The sequence below is a fragment of the Schistocerca piceifrons genome, chromosome X (genome assembly GCF_021461385.2).
Source record: "Schistocerca piceifrons isolate TAMUIC-IGC-003096 chromosome X, iqSchPice1.1, whole genome shotgun sequence".
NCBI lineage: Eukaryota > Metazoa > Arthropoda > Insecta > Orthoptera > Acrididae > Schistocerca > Schistocerca piceifrons.
In genome coordinates, this window is record NC_060149.1 from 659,131,427 (window position 1) to 659,152,082 (window position 20,656).

Below are 20,656 nucleotides of genomic sequence, written 5' to 3' on the forward strand. Positions count from 1 at the left end.
ACGACCCGTGGCTCTACCCTTCATTTGATCCCTGCGAAACCCTACATTTCAGCAGGATAATGCACAACCGCATGTTGCAGGTCCTGTACGAGCCTTTCTGGATACAGAAAATGTTCGACTGCTGCCCTGGCCAGCACACTCTCCAGATCTCTCACCAACTGAAAACGTCTGGTCAGTGGTGGCCGAGCAACTGGCTCGTCACAATACGCCAGTCACTTCTCTTGATGAACTGTGGTATCGTGTTGAAGCTGCATGAGCTGTACCTGTACACGCCATCCAAGCTCTGTTTGACTCAATGCCCAGGCGTATCAAGGCCGTTATGGTCAGATGTGGTTGTTCTGGGTACTGATTTCTCAGGATCTATGCACCCAATCAGTTCTACTATAATATATTTGTCCAATGAATACCCGTTTAGCATCTGTATTTCTTCTTGATGTAGTAATTTTAATGGTCAGTAGTGTAGTTAAGCCGTTCGGCGTTAACGACAGCAAGTAAACAACGCTCCGTTAAGAGGCTATCGCCGACCGACTGCTCTGAGGAGAGATACGATGTCATCAAATGGTTTAAAGGAGATGATGGAATTCGAAAACACTCGTGAGCTTGGTGTGGCACATGGGAGAGGAATACGTCCTATGCCGGTGGAAGTTACTGACGACGTTGCTGTTGCAGTAAAGCTGCGTTTTCCTAGCTGCGGGAATTTCCCGCAGCGTGCTGCGTAAAACGCGTGCGTGACCCCGCTGCTCACTCGCACAGTGCAAACATACGGGACAGTTTCCCTAGGGTGCAGACAACGCAGTGCAGCAGCGGGCTCCGTTAGCGAGAAACGCTTGCGTGCTTCGGGAGGTGGTCTCCCGCACGTCGCAGCGATTTACTTGGCCGGAGGAGCGGGGGTAGTCGAACTGGGCAGCAGCTAGACGACAGCTCCACTTTTTTTTTCGCGCGCACGGGCAACAGACAATTTTCAACAGAGTTGTTATAGAAACAATCACCAGAAATGTCGGCTGACCGCTTCTCTGTCTCAGAGGACGAGTAACTTACCGAACTGGTTTCCGAAAAGCAAATTTTGTGGAATATGGCCGACGCCGAGAGGGGAGATAAAATTAAAAAATGACAATTTGGTCAGAAATCAGAAGAAAAATTAATAAAACTATTCGCGAGTGGAACAGGATTGGAGGGATAAGATAGTGGTACCAAAAGTACCCTCCGCCACACATTAGGTGGCTTGTGGAGTATGATGTAGATGTCTTACGTCCAATGCAATACATTTTCCCAGTTTGTCTTCAATTAACGAAAGAAAATAATGAAACTGGTTGAGCGTGAATCTCAAAAATGCCATAAACTTCTCCGCATCGTCGAGCAAATGCTGAACTAAAATTTTGAATGCTCCTTCTGCACGACGGAAGAACATTCGTCTCACTCCATTGCGCTTCCTGAGTACTCTTTCCAGTAACACACACTCCTCCTCCTCCTCTTCTGTAACTTCCATGAACTTTCGGAGTGTCAAAACTAAGTTTTTAGCTCGAGCACTGCGCTGCATGCTTGGCCTTCCCTGTCTCCGCTGGTACTGTCACGCTGCACTGCCGCGGGCCTAGCAGAAAGCTCCTTGCAGTGCGCAGGAAATAGCGTCGCGCCCAACGAACCGCACGAAACTGCTCTCGTCTAGTAGAAACTACAGCACCCACTGACTTCCAACAAACGGTAAAATTATTGCAAACCTTTCTGAAACTTTTTCTTCCTTTCGCCGCCCGCGCCCGCCCCCCCCCCCCCCCCTCCACCACCACCACCACTCACACACACACACACAAAATGTAACTGGAAGAAATTTGTCGTTTACATTTTGGACGTTGGTTTGGTAAAAGTTCCGCGTCAGATGTTACATGTTAATTTATTACTTCACTATTACCGCCTCTGGGCCAACGGCCTTGCCGCGGTGGTAACACCGGTTCCCGTCAGGTCACCGAAGTTAAGCGCTGTCGGGCTGGGCTAGCACTAGGACGGGTGACCATCAGGTCTGCCGAGCGCTGTTTGCAAGCGGAGTGCACTCAGCCCTTGTGAGGCAAACTGAGGAGCTACTTGATTGAGAAGTAGCGGTTGCGGTCTCGGAAACTGACATACGGCCTGAAGAGCGGTATGCTGACCACATGCCCCACCATATCCGCATCCAGTGACGCCTATGAGCTGAGGATGACACGGCGGCCGGTCAGTCCCGTTGGGCCTTCATGGCCTGCTCGGGAGGAGTTTAGTTTTTTTTACCGACTATTAGCGAGAACGTTTGCAGACGCTATCGACATATACCACGGAAGGCAACTATAAAGTTAGTTATAATGTTGTATGACAGTTTAGGAGATACGGCGTGATAGATAGTACCAAGAAAAAAAAATAAACTTCCCAAATTTTTATTTCAATAGCACAAAATTTTCATACAGTGAAAGTAAGTATCAGGAGGTAGTTCTTGTATCACTATATCGCATGCAGTTGCCCAATTCTAAAAAAAAATCATTCCTTACGTTCTGACGCGCACCGCGCCGCGCCAAAGAAAACGTTTCACGCAGCACACAGCGACGAACTCCCGCAGCTAGGAAAACTTAGGTTAACTGGCCATGGCCGGCCGCTGTGGCCGAGCGGTTCTAGGCGCTGCAGTCAAGAACCGCGCTGCTGCTACGGTCGCAGGTTCGAATCCTGCCTCGGGCATGGATGTGTGTGATGTCCTTAGGTTTAAGTAGTTGTAAGGCAAGGGGACTGATGACATATGTTAAGTCCCACAGTGCTTAGAGCCATTTGAACCATTTTTGAACTGACCATTAGCATGTGCAGTGTCAAGAGAAGTTTACATCCCGTGGGCAACGGTACGGAAAGTTGCGCCGTCTGTTTACACCGGTACACAAAGATACAGACGATGCAGCAACTGAAACCTCATGATTCGCAGCAACGTTCTGAATTTGCTATTAGGTTTCTGTCACGGATTGAAGTTTGACACGTTATACTCTGCATAGTGACCAGGCACATTTTAAACTACGAGGTACGGGGAATACACAGATATGCCGAATTAGGGGTACTGTTGAACACTGATATACACGAAGAGCAGTTTCATTCGCCATATGGAACGTCTATTCTCGATCCGTTCTTCTTTGAAGAGAATGTACCCAGAGGGCCTGTCAGGCATACCGTGACATCCGCACTATATCGACACCTCCTTGTACAGCGTGTGATTCCTGCTTTGAAAGAGAGCAACTGTGTGGAAACTACCTCATGTCACTCAACGACAGATCTATTAATGCAAACTTCCAAGAACATATCTCCAAGGGTTTTCCAGATGCATGGCCTGCGATATGACTTTACCTGAATGTGGCTTTTGGCTCTGGGGATATCAAACAGCGTGTTTACCAGGCCATGTTCGATCTCTACCTGATCTGAAAGCGTTGCTCATATTCTACCCCTACTACTGCGAGAAACTGTTGACGTTTTACGCATGCAGGATCTCATCGGCGCCTCTGATGCTCACACTGAACAGATTGTGTAAGGGGGCGGTTAGTAATCAAATCAGCATTACGCCTTCCTCAAATGTTTGACCTGATCTACCCACGTCCTGTTCCTAATCCATTGCGTTTGGGGATATTTCTATACGTATCTCTCTCAGATTTGCACCTGATTGCCGAAATTGTTGCTATATTTTCCAGCACAAATCTGTTCCGCATTAACGCATAAGCATATCTACCAAGTTTCGATGCCATACACTAATTGAAGCCCACGCTGGACCTCTGTGAGTGGCTGCACTTTAATTTTGACCACATGGTACATTCCACCGATTAGAACCAGCTGTCCTCGCCAATATTTAACGACTTGGTGGGTTACGCGTAGTTTGGTACCAAACTGTTCAATGAGAGAGAACGTTTTATGAACGTAGGGTAAATTTGTTTTCCTATAGAAACTTAAAAACTGAACTCTTTTCGAACAGGACATGAAGTCCCAACAGTACCGACCGGTTGCCGTGTCGTCCTCAGCCCACGGGCATCACTGGATGCGGATATGGAGTAGTATGTGGGCAGCACATCGCTCTCCAGGCCGTATGTCAGACAGGTGCCGCTACTCAATCTAGTAGCTCCTCAGTTGGCCTCAAAAGGGCTTATTGATCCCCCTTTCCAACAGCGCTCGGCAGACCGGACGACAAATTTAAAAACAACCACGTAATTGTGGAAATGTGGCAGTTATAACGTGTACAAGATGCCGAAAAAACGACTGCTTCCACAGTTTTTTTATGTATATCGCCCCTGCACGCGTAAATTAGTAAAGTATCAACGGTAATATAGTAAGTGTAATTTTATATGGGATGTTCTCGTGTATGGCTTATAATCCCTTCCTGTAAATTATAAGCAATACTAAATTTTCCTTTGCCTTTCTCTTTCCCTTTCATGCCGTGTATGAAAATATTTATTAATAAAATACATTGGGTATTATTTTGGTTGATTCTGCAGTGTAAGTGACGTAAAAATTGAAAGCGAGTTTCCGCACTGGGCCACGACTTCACAACCTGTGGACTACCGTTCTGTACTCTCTCCACTGCGCGAACAGCTGCTTGGAAACTACGTTAACATAAATGGTCCTTGCATCGCACACCCTGCTCACAGTATATTTTTTCTAGACGCTTGGCCACTTGCAGGGCCCACTTCGGTCACTAATTCCTGGCCAGTCTCTGCATACACCGTAAGTTAAGATGAACAGCTTCTCTGTAATATTAAATGATGGCGTCCTCTTGGGTAAAATATTCCGGAGGTAAAATAGTCCCCCATTCGGATCTCCTGGCGGGGACTACTCAGGAGAACGATGTTATCAGGAGAAAGAAAACTTGCGTTCTACGGATCGGAGCGTGGAATGTCAGATCACTTAATCGGGCAGGTAGGTTAGAAAATTTAAAAAGGGAAATGGATAGGTTGAAGTTAGGCATAGTGGGAATTACTGAAGTTCGGTGGCAGGAGGAACAAGAATTTTTGTCAGGTGAACACAGGATTATAAATACAAAATCAAATAGGGGTAATGCAGGAGTAGGTTTAATAATGAATAAACAAATAGGAGTGCGGGTAAGCTACTACAAACAGCATAGTGAACGCATTATTGTGGCCAAGATGGACGCGAAGCCCACGCCTACTACAGTAGTACAAGTTTATACGCCAACTAGCTCTGCAGATGATGAAGAAATTGATGAAATGTATGATGAGATAAAAGAAATTATTCAGATAGTGAAAGAAGACGAAAATGGGTGAATGGAATTCGATAGTGGAAAAGGAAGAGAAGGTAACGTAGTAGGTGAATATGGAATGGGGGTAAGAAATGAAAGGGGAAGCCGCCTAGTAGAATTTTGCACAGAGCGTAACTTCATAATAGCTCACACTTGGTTCAAGAATCATAAAAGAAGGTTGCATACATGGAAGAAGCCTGGAGATACTGACAGGTTTCAGATAGATTATATAATGGTAAGAGAGAGATTTAGGAACAAAGTTTTAAATTGTAAGACATTTCCAGGGGCAGATGTAGAGTCTGACCACAATCTATTGGTTATGAACTGTAGATTAAAACTGAAGAAACTGCAAAAAGGTGAGAATTTAAGGAGATGGGACCTGGATAAACTGACTAAACCAGAGGTTTTACAGAGTTTCATGGAGAGCATAAGGGAACAATTGACAGGAATGGCGGAAAGAAGTACAGTAGAAGAAGAATGGGTAGCTTTGAGGAATGAAATAGTGAAGGCAGCAGAGGATCAAGTAGGTAAAAAGACGAGGGCTGGTAGAAATCCTTGGGTAACAGAAGAAATATTTAACTTAATTGATGAAAGGAGAACATAAAAGAAGTGCAGTAAGTGAAGCAAGCAAAAAGGAATACAAACGTCTCAAAAATGAGATCGACAGGAAGTGCAAAATAGCTACACAGGCATGGCTAGAGGACAAATTTAAGGATGTAGAGGCTTATCGCACTAGGGGTAAGATAGATACTGCCTACAGAAAAATTAAAGAGAACCACTTGCATTAATATCCAGAGCTCAGATGGAAACCCAGTTCTAAGCAAAGAAGGGAAAGCAGAAAGGTGGAAGGAGTATATAGAGGGTCTACACAAGGGCGATGTACTTGAGGACAATATTATGGAAATGGAAGAGGATGTAGAAGAAGATGAAATGGGAGATATGATACTGCGTGAGGAGTTTGACAGAGCACTGAAATACCTAAGTCGAAACAAGGCCCCGGGAGTAGACAACATTCCATTAGAAACACTAACAGCCTTGGGAGAGCCAGTCCTGACAAAACTCTACCATCTGGTGAGCAAAATGTATGAGACAGGTGAAATACCCTCAGACTTCAAGAAGAATATAATAATTCCAATCCCAAATAAAGCAGGTGTTGACAGATGTGAAAATCAGTGAACTATCAGTTTAATAAGTCACAGCTGCAAAAATACTAACGCGAATTCTTTACAGACGAATGGAAAAACCAGTAGAAGCCGACCTCGCTGATGAGCAGTTCGGATTCCGTAGAAATGTTGGAACACGTGAGGCAATACTGACCCTACGACTTACCTTAGAAGAAAGATTAAGGAAAGGCAAACCTACGTTTCTAGCATTTGTAGACTTAGAGAAATGCTTTTGACAATGTGGACTGGAATACTCTCTTTCAAATTCTGAAGGTGGCAGGGGTAAAATACAGGGAGCGAAAGGCTATTTACAATTTGTACAGAAAACAGATGGCAGTTGTAAGAGTCGAGGGACATGGAAGGGAAGCAGTGGTTGGGAAGGGAGTGAGACAGGGTTGTAGCCTTTCCCCGATGTTATTCAATCTGTATATTGAGCAAGCAGTAAAGGAAACAAAAGGAAAGTTCGGAGTAGGTATTAAAATTCATGAAGAAATAAAAACTTTGAGGTTCGCCGATGACATTGTAATTCTGTTCAGAGACAGCAAAGGACCTGTAAGAGTAGTTGAACGGAATGGACAGTGTCTTGAAAGTAGGATATAAGATTAACATCAACAAAAACAATACGAGGATAATGGAATGTAGTCGAATTAAGTCGGGTGATACTGAGGGAATTAGATTAGGAAATGAGACACTTAAAGTATTAAAGGGGTTTTGCTATTTGGTAGCAAAATAACTGATGTTGGTCGAATTAGAGAGGATATAAAATGTAGACTGGCAATGGCAAGGAAAGCGTTTCTGAAGAAGAGAAATTTAACATCGAGTATAGATTTAAGTGTAAGGAAGTCGTTTCTGAAAGTATTTGTATGGAGTGTGGCCATGTATGGAAGTGAAACATGGACGATGAATACTTTGGACAAGAAGAGAATAGAAGCTTTCGAAATGTGGTGCTACAGAAGAATGCTGAAGATTAGATGGGTAGATCACATAACTAATGAGGAGGTATTGAATACGATTGGGGAGAAGAGTTTGTGGCACAACTTGACAAGAAGAAGGGACCGGTTGGTAGGACACGTTCTGAGGCATCAAGGGATCACCCATTTAGTACTGGAGGGCAGCGTGAAGGGTAAAAATCGTAGAGGGAGACCAAGAGATGAATACACTAAGCAGATTCAGAAGGATATAGTCTGCAGTAGGTACTGGGAGATGAAGAAGCTTGCACAGGATAGAGTAGCACGGAGAGCCGCATCAAACCAGTCTCAGGACTGAAGACTACAACAACATATGATGAGTAGGCGCAGTTACTTTGTCAGTCTGTAATGACCTCGTTGCTCACGGGACATTAAACACTGATTTGGCTTTCATTCTAGAAAATGTGCTCGTAGTCTCTGGATGAGGAAGAAGAATATGTCGTCACGCCCCGTCGACAGTGGCACTATAGAGTGTGCACTATGTCTGATAGCTGAAACATGAGGAAGGAAGTGGTTTTCTTGGTAAAGGAAATATCCCAGCATTTATGTTAAGCGATGAAAGGAAACCACGGAAAACCTGCTTGAATTTTGCTACCGTCATGTGTGTACCATTACTTGTAAAATAGTGTGAACTCCGCCGAACAAAAAAAAAATCGTTCGTTTATCCGTTAGAGCCATCTTCCTCTCAAATCGGAAGGACTCGTTTGATGCCACTTCGTAGATTCGAATTTCTGATGCTTGTCTTATTAGTGGCCCATTTAATGAAGTAGTCTGGACCAGGTGGTTTGTTTCTTCGAATTGGATTATTTTCCAGGCTGTGCTCTCCATGTGGAGACGTATTTAGTTACGTGCTATGAATTGTGTATGTGCTCTTCGAAGGTTCTGCTATAAATTGCTTATGCACTCTTCGAACAACTCGCTGCAGTTCGGTTGGGAAGGCTCAACATATACACACGGTGTTTTGTGTACTCCTGGTACCCTAAGAAACAGTCGCAACGCATGTCTGTTTTGGCGATCAGAACAATTTTTCTCCGTGAAGTTTTAATATATCGCTTATTTTGCAAAATGTATGATGGAGTCAAATTCTGAGCCTTTCCCATCAGACCGTTCCCCTTGTTAATTGTAACAAAGTTCTGCTTTCCATCTACTGGAACACAAGTTTCATGTGTCCCAAATTGGACTTCAGGGTAGTCATCATCAAGATTGCATTTCCTCTGTTCGCAAGGCAGTTCACTGATTTGAATCAGCTTACATACACGCAAAATATGTATTGGCAACGGTCTCTCTACAATTAAACTTTAGTACACTTGTACTTCATCACTATTACAATCAGTTTCCTGACGCCTTTCAGTCACTGACCATCTTCAAAATACTGTGCAAGTAATACAAAGAATCAGAAAAAATAGTTATGGTACGAACAAAATATATACAATGTTGTCTAGTGGTCGAAACGTGTCTCAAAATCAGTAGGATAATTGTGGTCGAGACAAACATACACATCAGTCTAAGTTCGTTATTACTATACTCTTCTCTGAATTAGTCTTAGTGGTCTTCGGTCCGAAGACTGGTTCGCTATTCTATCCTGCCCAAAACTCACTTCCTCTGCGTAACTACTACAAACTCCATCCATATGAACCTGCTTACTGTATCCTAGCCTTTGGCTCCCTATACATTTTTTAATTCCCTCCACTCCCATCTATTATCGAACTGGTGAGTCATTGATGCCTCGGGACGTGTCCTATAAACTGATTTTTTTTAGTGCAGTTGTGCCATAAATTTCTTTTTTCCTCAAAGATTCAGTACCTTATTACTTATTGTATTCACTCATCTAATTTTTGATATTCTTTTGTAGCAACACATTTCCATTGCTTTTATTTGCCTTCTGTCTGAATTTATCACCATTTACATTTTTACTCACAAAATATCTTCGGGAAAGATGTCCTAACAATGTACAGTCGTGGACAAAACGAGCAAGACCGCTCGCCTTTTCGTTATGCTGATCCGCACGGCTTTACAGTCTGCTACACAGCATAACAGGCAAGGCGACGAAGTGCTACCAACATACTATGCACAGGCGTGAAAGTGACAAACTATCTGAACTTTTTTAGGCTGTTTTCAATAATTTGTAAGACTATATTAATGCTGATTAGTGTGTTAAATGCAACACGTAAATATAAGACAGAACTGAAAGAAGAAACGCTGATTGGTATGAACTGTACAAAAAAAATGAATTTCAACTTATCGAGATAACATAACTGTTTTAGTAAGACAAAGAACCCCAGAGCGTTACGATTTAGCAAAATATTATCCGCATTCGGCCGCGAAACGGTCTGTGTCAACGTTCAGACCAGTCATACTGGATTACCGTTGCTGACCTACGATGAAAGTGTGCAAATTTAGCAATGCGTGAAGATTCATAACCATATTCAGTTAAAAATCATTCAGTGCCACGCTGAAGTCAATTCCATTATTGACAGAAGTGGAACAAGTAGGCAGTAACATGTATGAAATTCTACAAGAGTGTCATATACACATCCACAGGGCGCCAGTACAGAATAAAGGTAGCGATAAAACGTATTGGGGGCGCGAGAATTGCTTAAAATTGCTTTACTGATAGTCTATCTGCCTCCATCGAGATTAGAACCGAAAACAAACCAGACCTTCCTTTCACTACGCTAACAGACAACCCACGCAAACAGCCCTTTATTATTACCCCAGACATGAATAAGCCGGCTATTTCGCAATGAAAATGACAAAATGATCTGCAGTTTCTGTTGCATAGAGCTTTCTGGACTCAAAAACATGAATTTTCTTCCTTTATGTCACCGCTTATGTGACAAATCATTCGGGATGTTTATCGAAATAACAATACTGTTATTAGAGAGTAAATTTAGTAGGATAATTCTGCACCACCCCATGAAATAAACGGCTACATAGCTGCCAAACGTATTCTACACTGTTTCGAATTCTCCACTAGACTCGCCACAGCCAGAAAAGTTCATTAGCCGAAGTGTTTCTTAAGCTAGCTAGCAATGGGAATGTTCGCACTTCTAAAACGCGGTGGCATTAATACTGGGATGTGAATTACCACGTGTATAGGCAAATGGATTCTATTTGCATTCCTGTAAACGTGATTTGGATCGAAAGCGTAGCTACGATTAATATGCTGATGTATCGACTGCAACTAGAACATTTCGAATAAAGAGTAGGGGGTGTTATTTATGCGGCCCTCATCTTCAGTAGCTGTCGTAGCTGTTTTCGTTGTTAGGATTTCGTCACCTAAACCGGTAAAAACGGAACCCTACTAGTCTCACTTTCTTGACCGTCTATCGGTCTACCCAACCCTTAAAACCCGTTTACCTCGAGTACGGGTAGACATAATAGGCGGAAATGTTTCGTACTTCCTGCGGTATACGGTCCCTTGGTGGTGTAAAAAAGTGAGCTTCTATGTCAACACAATCTAAAGATACGGCCGTTTATGTAAAGAAAATTTACGCGAAAGGTCAAAAAATGACTAAGAACTATGCGACCAAAATGCTTAGGTTATCAGTCCCCCGAGACCTAGAACTACTTAAACCTAGCTAGCCTAAGGACATCACAGACATCTATGCCCGAGGTAGTATTCCAACCTGCGACTGAAGCAGCCGGGCGGTTCGTGACTGAAGCGCCTGGAACCGCTCGGCCACCGCACCCGGCGAAACCCTATTCACCTCATGTATAATGGTAATACATACTGTCTAGTGAGGATAAACTGTATTCGCCAGCAACTCAGATCGTTTGATCACGGAAATTTTACGAAGCTACATTCAAACTTTGTTCGAAGTCTGCAATATCCATTTATAAACACCCTAGGAACGTCGTATGCGATATCCACTTCTGAAGACGCTGGCAGACACTGCAGTGCCATAACAAGTAGGTAAGAACTTATTGTTATTGGTCTATGCATGACACTTTATTTCAATATCAATTTAACGCGCCTACGTGTTCGTATATGGCTGAAACTAATGAACAAAAAGTAAATAAACAGCAAACAACTTCGATGTTCAAATCAAATGAAAGTCACATGTCGCAATTACAACATAATTTCGTTGTTACATCTACACCACTACATCAACAGGATTTCTTTGCAATTCAGACTTACGTGCCTGGCAAAAGGTTCAGACTGTTTCTCTACCGTCCCACTCATTAACAGTGTGCGGGAAAAAGGACCACTTAAATCTTTTCTTGCGATCCTTGAATTACATTATTACTATGGTTTCTTCCTGTGTAAGTTCCCGAGGAAATAATGTTTTGCCATTCAGAACAGATGTTGGTGATTGAAATTTCGCGAAAAGATCTCGCGGCAACGAAAAACACTTTTGTTTTCATGAATGTTACCCCAACTCGATTATCAAATCTGGGACCCTCTCCCCCCTATTTCGTGATATTACAAATCATGCTACCGTTCGTTGGACGGTTTTGCGTGCACAGTCAATCACGTCTGTCAAGGATATTATAGCAGTGGACGGACAAACGTAGTGTAGGCAGTGTTTTCAGTTCGCCTGTTGTGTAGTGTGCGGCCAATAAAACGCAGTCATTCGTTTTGCCTTCCCCCCAAAACTATGTTTTCGATCGTTCCAGTTTACGTTTTACTGGGTACTGAGATAAACTGACAGTTTTTCGACTTGTGTTTTGTCATGTAACCGAAAGTTAATTATTGTTATTGGACTCAGCTTTCGTGTTTAATGTATTCCTTATTAAACAGAGTACACTCCTCGTACACCACACAACTGTTTCAAAGTATTAAATTGTTACTGATGTTACCAAGTTGCAGTGGTCATCTTAACTTGCCGTTTTGAAACAAAGGAAAACATTATAGCGAAATGTAACAACTAAGAAGTGGAGTATCCAAATAAACATTTCCGGTTTAAGTAGTCGCAGTAGGTGTACTACACAGTAACGTGAATTAGGAACGAAGTCCATTAGTAGATCGTTATCAGGAAAACCAGCCCTCATAATGCAAAGTGCCACTACAAGAAAGAAAGTTTCCAAACATGTCAATGAGTAGTCGAGGAAAGTGGACGCATTCTGTCTACTGAATCCCCACGCCACTTGAGAGGGGACACGCCAAGTGTCATACTCCGATCTTGCTGAAACTTCGCTCAGTGAAAGAGCAGACAAAATAAGCGAACACGTGTCTCGGCTTATCTGCTTACACTCTACCGCTTGTGACAACACGACGGTCAAAGTTTTCAACGCGCTGTTGCTATAGTGTAGATACCTCTTAGCGGCTAAGGATTCAACTGAAGCGGTGGCTCTGCGGCTACCATAGCGACTTCGGAACTTTGCGCTGCGAGTTCGAAATCCGGTTTTTCCTTCCCCGCCCCCCCTTCCCCCCCTCACTCGCTGAATTATCTACGAATGTTTATTCCAATTTATGTTGAAACACTGTTGTAGTTATTCGTCAGTTAATTTACTGTGTGAAGAAATAAGTTAAAAAGGGAACACACAGTGCGTAGTGGGGCGATCACTCTGTTGTAGAAATAATTCAGAAGCCAAGATCGCTTAAATAATCCTGCCAGGGGCACGGATGTTTGTGATGTCCTTAAGTTAGTTAGGTTTAAGTAGTTCTAAGTTCTAGGGGACTGATGACCTCAGATGTTAAGTCCCATAGTGCTCAGAGCCTTTTCCCCTGATAATGACCGCAATTTGGAGAGGATGAGAATCCACAAGTTTTTTCAGGTATACCACATGCAACTGTAGCCGCTCTATAATTAGATCTCACCGAGTTAGGTATTGCGGCGATGTCCAAAGTTGTTTAGTCTTCTGTTTCTAATAGTTCCAAACATTTCTGCGGTATTAAGTTCAGGCGATTTAGCGGATGGGCCGAGGTGCGACAGTGTACCTGAGTTTTACCGACTATATTGAAATAAGCACCCTGAGCATTGTTACTGCAGGTTGAACGCCTCAATGGGCAGTGTTTCAACTCTACAGTTTTTACTGTTTGGGAAGATCTGAAACCGCGACACGTCGTACCAAATGACACGCCTGCTGTCAGACAGGTTCTATATTTGGCGCACTGAGGACATGCAACTGAAAAATGATCTTTAGCGAGGTACGGTACTGCTAACGTCCATCGCTTGCTGTTCCGTCGGCATCGATTTGTCAAAGTGGTTAACGTGAAGCTGTATTCACTGCTAATGGCAGTTTCTCTCGGGTCTGAAACAGACTGTTACTGACAAGCCGTGACATCTTGTCCCTATCGATTAGCATGTTCTTACGACCGTGTTACATGGCTGCGAATGGTACACCACTCCTTAGACACACAGAACAGTCCTCGCTGACGAAACAGCCAATCGAGGAACCTCGTCAGGCGTGATCATAGGCACACCCAGACACGAAAGCTCCGTTCTGCCATTCTGTCATCTCCATATCGACTCATGTTACCGCACAATTTCACACAACCGACTGGCACATGTAACTTCAATTACGTCAGCGGGGTAGCTTCCTATGAGCGTCTGGTACTATCTCTAGACCGTCTACGGCGTTCGAAAGCTAACAGTGTGCTCTTTTGAGGGAGGTGACAAATGTTTTATCAGATTAGCTCATCTACAGACTATTGCACACGGCATTTTATGTGACTGTGTAATCTGTTGTTGGAACAACTTTTAGAGCCACACATACAATTGAAGGTCTTCGAAAGTCTTGGCAAGCATTTGTTAGCGTAATACCCCTTAACGTTCAGCCTGTGTATTAAGAGCGAAGGAAATCAGCCAGTTAGTATTCTTTTACTGGAACGTGAATGGCATTCGTGGCCAGCAGTGAACTTAGACAGGATTAGAGCGTGTATTAACTGGACATTAATCGCACACAAATGGTTTGGTTTAGTTATGGTAGTAGTGGGCGATCTCCGTGTTTATGGCTTTAATTACAGTAAAAATGGTTCAAATGGCTCTGAGCACTATGGGACTTACCTTCTGAGGTCATTAGTCCCCTAGAACTTAGAACTAGTTAAACCTAACTAACCTAAGAACATCACACACATCCATGCCCGAGGCAGGATTCGAACCTGCGACCGTAGCGGTCTCGCGGTTCCAGACTGCAGCGCCTAGAACTGCACGGCCACTTAGGCCGGCTAATTACAGTAAGAAACACAGTAAACATTACTTTTATATAACTTCCTTAATGCTAAGACGAGTTTTGGATCCTGTCCCGAGATTCGGCGTCAATTTGAATGTTAAGTAGCTGCTGTACAAAAACCTGTCGTGTAGGGGTGGACAAATTAACCCTGTCTCGTGGGTGAAAGCGTGGGTGATAGGCCATATCTCAACAACTTAAGCCTAAAAGAAGGGAAGTGTAGGGGTGGAGCAGTTCACGAGCAGATTGTTTCATGCCTTACCAGCCGCAGCGTAACTACGTTGTTCATCAAAATATCTTGTTTCGCTTCGACCACATAGCCGATGGCAGCGGGAGTTTGTCAGGGCACTTCGTAAAATGAGAAAGGAACTTTACGTGCTGTTAATGTTCTGCAATAATTAATTGATGTGTAGAAAGAATTTCCGGAAATGAGCAGAGAGAGGTCACAAGATAATTTCTGATATTCAAACTGTCCAAAAAGCGTTTTCATAGAAAAAAAATTAAGCATTACTGAGACGGGTATACGTCTTACCTCGAAGTAGGCTACCATTTTGCTTTGTTGTTTAGATCCAGAAACGTCGCAAGCTACGGCAGTGCAGCACGGGCACTCCTCCATAGTTTCTGTTCCGTCCATTTCTGACCAGCGTCCAACATTGTCTGGACTGCCTGCGGTAACGCCTCTCTCCTTCTCACATTCGTAACATCCGCTGGGGCAAGTCTCGTCTGTCTGCATGTTACAATACAAGCAGGGCGCGCTGGTGGATCCTAAAAGCGCTCCCCTCTCCGACGTGGAGACCCAGTGCCAGTCCTCGGAACTGCTGCTTGTACTGGACCCGCTCGAGGATAAGTCTCCATCTAAGGCGCTACTAGGGTCAGTACCAACGTCGACAGAAGGCTGATCGACGTAAGGACGAAGATCGCCGCCCTGCATACGCCAGGTGTTCCAGATGGCGTAGCGGTGCAGCTCTTCCCGACCCTGTTGGCACCGCTCGCTCCGGCTGTAACGTTGTTCTGCCATTTGATCCTCGCCCCGTTACGTCCTGCAAACAGACAAGAGTGATACTTAAGGTTTCATCGATACTAAGTCCGAAAACTATCGGCGAAATTCGAAATCTACGTAAACTGTGGCAGTTATTTTCATATAAATGAATGTGAAATCAACAAATTCTTTCTATACGCTATAAAATAAATACCGAAGACACATCTTAGCGAATAAATACAGCGTTTAATAGTAAAAAAGGTAAGGAAAGTTAATCAAGACTAATGTGTGGCGTAACTGAAAATTTAACACTGTACTGCCTTTCTGAATGAACTTTTCATGGTTTGGAGGAGAGCAACGAATGGAGATCAGTTTGCTTAGCTGGGTAATTCCAGTAATTTCTTTTGTCTAAAACATAAGGGAAGACGCTCAATTGTAGGCCGCGTATTAATTTAACATATGTTAGTCACTTACAATTAACCTAGAATTATGGCCGGTTTTTGCTCAACAATGCATTATACTTTCCTTTATAAAATCTACGCAGCTTATGCTTTCGCATGTCCAAAAGAACGTAACTCTCGGGCGGGCTATTTTCGTTGCATAATGGCGGAAGAGTCATGCTCCGGATTTGCGAAGTGGCGTTAAAGTGTGTGCCGATTGTGATGCAATGTTTTCTTATATAAAAATATACTTTCTCATTAAAAATATCTGAATGTCATATGGACCAAATGACGAGTAGTAACTTCGTCTTTTTAAACCAGTACAGTTATTGTGTGTTCCATTCCATTGTACCGGGTGATCAGAAAGTCAGTATAAATTTGAAAACTGAGTAAATCACTGAATAATGTAGATAGAGGTACAAATCGACACACATGCTTGGAATGACATGGGGTTTTATTAGAACAAAAAAAAATACAAAAGTTCAAAAAATGTCCGACAGACGGCGCTTTATCTGATGAGAATAGCAATAATTAGCATAACAAAGTAAGACAAAGCAAAGATGTTCTTTACAGGAAATGCTCAATATGTCCACCAACATTCCTCAACAATAGCTGTAGTCGAGGAATAATGTTGTGAACAGCACTGTGAAACATGTCCGGAGTTAGGGTGAGGCATTGGCGTCGGCTGTTGTCTTTCAGCATCTCTAGGGATGTCGGTCGATCACGATACACGTGCGACTTCAGGTAACCCCGAAGCCAGTAATCGCACGGACTGAGGTCTGTGGACCTGGGAGGCCAAGCATGACGAAAGTGGCCGCTGAGCACACGATCATCACCAAACGACGCGCGCAAGAGATCTTTCACGCGTCTAGCAATATGGGGTGGAGCGCCAGCCTGCATAAACATCGTACGTTCCAGCAGGTGTTTATCAGCCAGGCTGGGGATGATGTGATTCTGTAACATATCGGCGTACCTCTCACCCGTCACGGTAGCAGTTTTGCTGTCCAGAGCCATCTGTCGGACATTTTGTGAACTTTGTTTTTTCGGTTCTAATAAAACCCCATGTCATTCCAAGCATGTGTGTCAATTTTTACCTCTCTATCTACATTATTCCGTGGTTTATTAAGTTTTCAAATTTATACTGACTTTTTGATCACGCTGTTTATTAAAGTTACCTCAATTTGTGTAAAATGAAACTGCATTATTACACAACATTAACCTAATGTTGCCTCAAACGTCCTGTTTCGTGATTGATGGAACGGTAGCTGTCTTAAAAATAGCAGAAAGAAGATATGGCAGTACCCAGCACTGGAAATGAGCGGCCCGCATTGGCAGCTTTACCGAATCAAATGAATGAAACTGTAATACTAAAATTGCTTGTTTGTCAAGCAATACAGGACCAAAGCCTAGACTTTTTTGTATGACGCATTTGCCTCTCGTCTGCGGGTGCGTCTCGTTAAGTTGTTGTAGTCGTTAGGACTTGGACTGAACTCAAAACTTTTACATAAATTTCCTGAAAACTACTTTCTGCCGAGGCAAAAGCTGAAATGAGTGTAAAACAAAACGAACGTCTGTTCGAAGTTTTGCCCTAGTTCGTAACCTACAATTGAAGTATCCCCTTGTTACATAAGAAATGCGGTAATATTTTTATCGCTAAGAACCTTTCCATGACGTTCAGTAAAGGAGTGTCAGTAGTTCATATTAAATATAGCTAGGGGACGGTGAGTCAACATCTGTGGAGAAATAGCAGTTTATTCTTCCTTACGAGCCGTAAACAGAGATGTTGGACGCAGGAGGCTGGAGTGACATCAATGTCCCAATTCACCCCAAAGGTGTTCCATTGTGTTAGAGCCGGGACTCTTGGCAGGTCAGTACAGGAATGTTATTGTTCCACAAATCATTGCTTCACGCTGCATTGTAAATATAGATACGAGGCTGAAGTAGTAACATGCAGTTAACTGCTACTAATTTAAGTTTTTCTAAACTAGTTTCCAGTAGAGAAACTATTTCAGACTATTAATTCAAAGACATATCAAAGTTTCATTTCTCATCCTCAGGATGCCACCAACACCACCTTTCTAGTGTTACGCTTAACTCTACTTGTGTATCGCGCGTGGAAATGTCGACCTATTCGACGTAAGGATAGTCGAATTTGAATTCCGCCGACTTTCGTCCGAAGTCTGTGTACGGATGTTGAGATCGGCTGCAATGAGACCACACACGTACTGTTATAATACTTTCTAAAAATCGGCCGTTTTTGGCCGATGTCGGTCATAGCGAAATGCACTGATGGCTGCCACTGTGACTGCAGCCCAAGATAAGGATTTGACGTTATGACGAAGTAGAAAACTCGAAGTGCGGAAAGGATACAGATGGGAAGATAATAGACTATGTCACAGGAAACAACCAGGCACTTGCCTTAATTTAGTTAAATTACCGAAATTCTTGTTGCGGATAGCGGGACGTGGCGAGCGCTCATTGTGGTGGTGAATTTTACGAACCAGCGTTAACAGCTCCCAAGTAAGGAAAGAATTTGACTTTGTAATTTATTACGAACCAAAACTGGTAAGTTACTTGGGTAAGTTAGTGATACTGCTCAGTTCTCTTTAATACTGGCCATTTTCTCTTATTAGATGAATAGACATTTACGTTATTGTGTTGTGATCTTGCTACGTAACACTAAATTTATATTCGTTGTTTGAGCTAACATTGATGCAAGCAGCTATGAGAAATATGGAATTTCTTAACGTTCTTCGAAGTTTATGGGATCGATTCTTAGCTGTTACGCCGGTGAGGAATTAGAAGCGGAAAATAGTGTGGAGGGAGGGAATGGAGGCTGCAATTTGAGAATTTAAATAGGAGTATCCTTCCGTGTCAGCTATTAAGGGAATGAGTTTAGCGATTTGTATAAGCTGGTAACAAATGAAACTACGCACTGGTTTCCTGATCTGAACCAACGTTTCAAATAGTTTATGTAGCGCTTCGTCGAATCGTGTAGCAAGACATAGGACGAGTGGAGAAAGATTCCAATCGTTTTAAGCTGCATTCATGTGTCACTTGACTGTTGAGCTCCGGGCTAAGACTTTGCGCACGGCAGGAAATAGTACATAGCTTGCATTGTACATATGTTTTAATTAATTCTATTTATGATTGTTGAGGGGGTTTATGATACTCAACGGCGAGGTCATCAGTCCCGCGATTCAAAAGTTAATTGCGTAAGAGAAAGGGTGCAGTCAGACATGTCATACTATAAAGCGAAGACGTTAAAACACCACCGTAGAAGGCATAAAAGGGTAGGCCAAATCTAAAAACTGGAAAAAGAGGGATAAAAGGCCGGTATTTGCACGGGGGAGTGGTCATCGGTCCCGGACCTAGAAAACACGCAGAGGGGCCCCGTGTTATTTATGACCTTCAGATAGCCCTCTAACATGCTCTTTGAAATTACAGAGGGCTCGTCCTCAATAACCCCTTGCATTATGAACATGCTTCCGTATACTTGACAAAAGAGATTGTAAGTAGGCTGTTTAGGTTTTTTATTGGTAACGCCACCTCTGTATGAAAATCACTGGCTGTGCTGTGTGCAGTCTGTGGCTGCTTTGCATTGTTGTAATACTCGCCATTGTAGTGTTAGGCAGCTGGCTGTGAACAGCGCGTAGCGTTGCGCAGTTGGAGGTGAGCCGCCAGCAGTGGTGGATGTGGGGAGAGAGATGGCGGAGTTTTGAAATTTGTCATGAACTGCTATATTTATATATGATGATATCAAGGTAAATACATTGTTTGTTCTCTATTAATATCTTTCATTTGCTAACTATCCCTATCAGTAGTTAGTGCCTTCCATAGTTTGAATCTTTTATTTAGCTGGCATAATTGTTCAAAGGGGACGTTTCATATGGCGACCCTGCCAGGATACCTCACTGTAATCTTCTGATTTTTTTTTCTTGTAGTTTGTGTAATTAGTGTAGCCTTTGTTTATTGCTAGCGCGCAATTGTAGAGAAAATCTCCTTTGTAGTTGCAGTCTCATTGTTGTACAGTAAAACAGTTGTGGCATGCATGTAGATTTGCACCAAGTATTTCACAGCTGCAATTAACTAGATATTATTTTCAGTGTTATGTTAACGTGTTCTCTTATTTTTGCTCTTCAAATTGTGCTTTTCTGTGTTGTCATGTGAAATATTGTGACAATAATGGCGTGTGAAAAACTTAATACTAGGCTCCAAAGTAAACTCAGAAATGACAGTGAAGACGAAAGCAGTGTGTTAGCGCCGCAGAGTAATGAATTAACAGAAATTCAAAGTAGTAATTTGGTAACTGTGCATAGGGAAATGGAGCGGGCGGCAAACAATGGCTTGGACAGTGAAACAATTAGTGAAGAGGGACGCATTATCGATCGATCGGTCGGCAACAGCTTGCCTCACGAATCGGGAATGACAGGACACAATTTTGCAAATACTGTAGACTCAGGTTTTGGGTTCTCATCGTTTTCTCAAATGAGTCAAGACACATTTTCCGCTTGTCAAAATGTGAATGTTGCCGGTGCAAATTCACTGCCGAAAAGCACTGAGGAACGTGTTTCGGACACCAGTGCATTGTTATTACAATTAATGCAACAAATGGGACAAAAGCTTGAAAAGTTAGACACACTGGAACAAAATCAGAGACAAACACAGCAAAAGCTTGAAAAGTTAGACACCACACTTGAAAAAACACGTGAAGATTTAACTACTGAGTTACATAACATTGAATCGAAATGTCAAAA

At 42.9% G+C, this 20,656-nt stretch overlaps 1 pseudogene; it reads left to right on the forward strand.

Moving 5' to 3' along the window:
- Positions 1-1,912: 1,912 nt before the first annotated feature.
- Positions 1,913-2,030, forward strand: LOC124723955 (annotated as a pseudogene).
- The last annotated feature ends 18,626 nt before the right edge of the window (positions 2,031-20,656 follow it).